Genomic DNA, 5,701 nt, shown 5'->3' on the forward strand with positions numbered 1-5,701 from the left:
TACACCAGTACTAGGTGGAGAAATGGGCTTTACATAACACACATATAAAGGACTTAAGGCTAGGTTAATGTACAAGGGCAGAGAGATATGCCAAGATGTCTGAAGACTGTATTATAAAAGCATAATGTTAAGAGTAAGAGAGGAGATTGACTTGATCCATTTTATAGTAGTCTGGCCACCTCTACACGTTTGCTTCTTCCTATTCTAGGCCCTATAAGATAACGAACATAAAGGTTTGTACAGGACAGTAAAGATAATTGAAATTATGTCTTGAAAGGAATTGAGTATTTTACCTAGAACTGAAGATTTTTACCTAAAAAATATATATATATATATATATTTATAGTGACATGATCTCTGTCTTGAAACAGCTGGAGCTGCAGATGTAGAATGAAGTTGGGCCATTGGGCAGGAACGTTTCACAGGGAAGGCATCCCTCAGAGTCTGATAGAACAGGTGATCCTTAAGGACCCTTCCAGTTCAGAGAGCACGTGACCGTGTCCCTCTGACATGTCGCAGGACCCCTCTGTGTCTTATTTCCTAATTTATAAAATGATTTTTAAGCGGAACTCTAATCTTCAAGCTTTTTTCTGCTCTGACAGACTGTTTCTGGATCTCTTTGAATTTTTCCACAAGGTTCAATACAGATGGGCACTACTACACACTTGTTTCCCAGGCTTCCTAGTTCCATTAAACAAGAGGAATGGGGAAAAATGTGTGCAGCTCTAGGAGAGGTTGTATGAGGGTAGAGAACCTGCTGTTGAGGTTGAATTCTGTCCCTCCAAAATTCATATGTCAAAGTCCTAACCCCTAGTACCTCAGAATGTAACTGTATTTGAATATAGGATCTTTAAAAAAGTAATTAAATTAAAACAGGTCATATGGGTGAGCATATTCCAATATGAATGGTGTCCTTATAGAAGGAGGAGATTGGGACATAGACAGGTTCATGAAGACACAGGGAGAAGATGGCCACCTGCAAACCACAGAGAGAGGCCTCAGAAGAAACCAACCCTGCCGACACTTTGATCTTAAATTTCTAAATCTCCAGAATTGCAAGAAAATAAATTTCCGTTGTTTAAGCCACCTAGTCTGTGGCACTTTGCTATGGTAGCCCTAGCAAACCAACACACTTGCTATTTTCACTTCTCCTTTGCTGCCACATATGGCTGGGAGAAGAGGAACGAGAAGGTTTTGTTTACGCAAAACTCTTACCAAAAGTGTCTAAGTACAAGGACACCACTAAGATTTATTCTTAGATTTCATCAGTCCTGCTCATGAACGTGAGACTTTTTCTCTGGTTGCAGATTCTTGCAATTAGAACGGACTCCAGACCAGAGATTCCAAAGTGGTGACCTGTGGGTTGAATCTGGTCACAAACATGTTTTGTTTTGGTCTCTACATATCAAATTTTTTTTTTTTAATGGTGAACATTTAAAACTTGAGGAGCTAAACATTAAACATTAAAGCCCATGTTTCTGACTTTTCTTAGCATATCAGAAGATTTGGCTTCACTGGGCCTTCATGGCAACAGTCTGTTGGAGTGATGCAGTGATCCTCTCTTTAGATGGGGCAGGTATTCTCTTATTATAGTTCCCACTTAGCCTAATGCATTCCTTTTCCTGACCCTGTTGAGTATTCCCGCCTGTGACCTTTGTCAACTAAAAAGGCCAAATATCTGTTACTCTCCACCCTGCGAGGGTCATCACAGAATTCCTCCTCAATAGCAAGATATATACAACAAAAGCGTGACATTTTCTTTGCTAGCAAAGTCTATATCACGTTTGGCTCTTTGGAGCTTGATTAAAAAGCTGAACACAAAACTGGGAGCATGCTGCCATGAGAAAGGATTATAGAAGCATAGTAAGCCCAGGCTTAAGGAAGACTGAAGACAGACAATCAGAGAACTAGCTGACCTTGGTCTCTGGCAGCCTAACCAGACATTCTAAATAATTAGTAGCTTGGCTTCCCAACAGTATTGCATTTCCAATGGATACCTTAAATTAAAAAAGAACAATGAGGAAATTGTTGTCACAAGCTCTCCAGGACTGAAAGCACATAGTCACATCTTGCATAGCTGAATGGGGACACTCTCTATCTGTTATACTGCTTTGGGATGAATTGATACTATTGGACTGTGGTGTGCACGAAATGCCTTTATCTGTTCTCTTCCTAGAACATATAAGAAATTGTTTTATCATCTGATCAGTTAAATTCTAAACATTTGGAATGGTTCAGAAGAGCTAAAATAGGTTTCATTGCAGGTGAAAGAGCTGTAAACAACTATAACTGTTATAAAAAGAACAGCTTATGACAAAGCCAAAATGGCCTCAAAAGATGGAAGGAGCAAAATGTCCCTTTATATCATGTCCATTGTATTGAGCAACCTTTCGCAAGGTTGTATGGTTGCCCAATACTACTTTTAAAACTATGTAAGTAGGAGGAGGAAAAGAAAAGAACAACTAGGAGAGATTTCACATACCTCTTTATGATCAAACAACTCAGGAAACTGAGAAATGCAAACAGGATAAAGACATCACTTGACTCTTACAGTCATCAAGGGAAGAAGACTTCCTTACTGGAAGTTTCTGTGCCTATCTTATGGCTTGCAAGACCTGGCAGCAGAGGTCTTTCTACTTGAAATCCAACAATGTGAGTGGGAAAATAAGTCTTCTTAAGAACCTAATTTAGGGCAGGGAAGTACTGAGATTGAGGTAGAAGCTAGGTCTCGAAATAATGTCATTCTGCATTATACAACCTAAATCTCATCATGCAATTAATTCCTTCGCTCAGAATCATTCAATGGCACCCTCTGTGCTTAGAAAAAAATCTGAATTTCTTGGCTTGGCATTTGATCCTTGACTACATTTATAGACTCATCTTCTGCTATAGTCTGGTTGAAAGATGGCCACCACAGCCTTCTTTAAGTTCCTCTTATATCTCTTCTCTCTTACCTTTAGATACATTCTTCCCTCTACCCAGATCATGGCCTTACTCTGCCTTCAACTCATCTTTTCAATTATCAGCTTCAATATCACTTTTCTTCAAGAAGGGCTTCTCTGATTGCTACATTAGGTAAACAATCACCCAGTCACCCACCTACTCATTTCTCTGCAGGCTTCATACTACGTGTATCTTGATAGTTCTCACATTTATTTTAAATTTCTTGTCTAATATCTGGCTTCCTGTCTCTATGTGGAGACTTTGAGGGCAGAGACTGTGTTTTGTTTATGGTTCTATCTTTTGCAACTAGCAGAGTGCCTGGCATATAATCCATGTGCAATAAGTGTCTGTTCAATTAATGACTACGGTAAAGGTTTTCAGAGAAGAAATAAGAAATAACATCCATGGGCTTGAAAATCTGAGACCATTTATCTCCTTTTCCTTAGGCTGATATTGTTTCAGTTCAAGAAGGGGGTCTTTCTTTGTCCTAAACTCCTCTAGAAAAGGAGAAACCATAACACTCTGGATAGTTCATATTTGGGCTCCATATAGGCAACCTTTAGATAAATCTGACTTAAGTCCATTCTACTGTATGATCTTACCTCTTTCTTAGTGACTATGCATGTTTATTATCATTGTCAATAAATTTATTATAGGAAGTTAGTTCCCACATCATTAATCACTCGACCTTACCTCTTTGTTCCCTGCCCTAACAGACTTAGCCATCTTTCAGCTTTCACCTGGACAAAAGTGGCTTGTTTTAATTTAGACATTCTATTCTATGAGTTTAGCATTTAGAAAAATAAAGGTGAGGAGGGAGGAGTTCCTATCTGAGAGACATAATTCCTGTTCTTGTGTTATCAAGGATTGACATGAAAGACTTCATGTAAATGCAATCATAGCCCCCACGGAAGTCTTAAGTATAGAACACATAACAGTTATCCAGCATCCTGGGGACAAAGACTAAAAGGAGAGCTTAAAGCAAAACCATCAAATAGGCAATCCACCATCCATGTAGCCAACTCACTCCCAATTCTCTGTTTCTATGAGTCTGTCTTCAACGGCTGGTACCCTTGGGTCCCTTCCTGTTGCACATTTTCTCCTACTTCACCATCCCAAGTCTCCTCTCACAGATGGAAAAAGAGTGAACTAAATCCATTTGTACCAGGCTAGAGCAACAAGGGGATGGTTAGGACCCCCACAACCCTATAATACCAGGCAGAAAAGCATTTCTCCAGGAGCCAGTGCTGGATTACCCAATAAGTATTTCAGTAAAGCACCATTTCTCCTAAATATTTCAAGTTTGATACATCACATTTCAAAACAGTCTTTCATGGGAGAAATCCCAACCTTGTTGGGCATTTTTTTGTTTGTTTCACAGGTTGGTATTATCATTAAATTTTTTTGGAATTATATATAAGAAACACCATCTTTCAAAGCTTAGGGCCCCGGAGGTGTAACTTCTTCCTCCCAGGGGTTTTATGGGCACATCCAACACCTCTGTCCTAAACCACTACCCAGGGGAGTTATTCTCATGAGAGGAATTCCAAGCCTGCAGACAAAGGAGGAGGCTGGGGAGTGAAATGATGCTAAAACTTGCAAAACAATGAGAATTTGATCTAGATGGGTTTCCTCATAAGAATGTACTTGCTTTCTAACGGTATTCCAATCTATAAACTTGGTGGACACTATTCCTGGGAGATGTTCTGTGTAAAAGGAGTTCTGTGGTTAAATTATTTTGAGAAATAGTGTACCTTCTATCTCTGTTATGAAGATTTATGATGAACATTAACATATTAAATCCTCCAAGGACTTCTGCAATAAAAGAACCAGTGTAACTTAAAAAGAAAATCAGTATTTTATGAATGTATCTAATCACAGCAAGAAAATTTTAAATCAAATATCATCTATTAATATCCTGAAATGTTGTATAGAGCACATTGAAAAATGTTAACCTCGTATTTGATTTATTTATTTATTTTTGGTTATGGAATGCAAGTTTTTCAAAAGAGGTATTGGCACATGTCCTGTTAAGTAAATCGGTGTTCTCCTGTCAACTGACTTATTTGATGAGAACAGTAAATTTGCACTCTGACCCCCAGAATTCACATATGATTTCATGTGATTGTGATTCCATAATAAAGCATTAGTAACTGGTTTGCTTTCTCTCCTTTCCCATAGTATTCAACACTTGATGATGGAAAGGTCATATGACTCCAATTGAGTGCATTTTTATGGGCTTCTGTCAGTAAAACACGACCTGCACTAGCCCAATGAGTCTAAAAATGAACGAGATGAACCCATCACATTGAAGGAACATGTGTTTTCATTTTATAATACAGTTTTTCCCCCCTGAGGATTATTTACTTTTAATAGAGAACAAAATTGCTTCAGTAATACATTAATTTTCTGGAGTATAAAGTACATTTTACTCTAGTAACAACATATATCCATCACTTTGCCCTTCATTAGTGAAAGAGTGCTTGATGAGCACAAAAGACCACTACATTGTAAATTTAATACAGTTTTAAGAGATAATTTTAGTGTCTACAGGGTATTTAAACAAAAATACTTTTACATTAAATAGGAATTCAAGAGGTGCTGGGAGAAGCAAAGAATGGGAGAAAAAATATTTTATCTAAATCTGAGCACAGCAGCTACTCCATTCTCATTTCCTCAACCTCCCTCCTCTCAAATCAAAGCTCTGAGTGTGTCTATTTCTTTTACTCCCACAACAAGCCTTAAGTTTGACTGGGGA

The sequence above is a fragment of the Pteropus medius genome, unplaced genomic scaffold, assembly GCF_902729225.1.
Source record: "Pteropus medius unplaced genomic scaffold, Ma_sr-lr_union100, whole genome shotgun sequence".
In the NCBI taxonomy this organism is placed as follows: Eukaryota; Metazoa; Chordata; class Mammalia; order Chiroptera; family Pteropodidae; genus Pteropus; species Pteropus medius.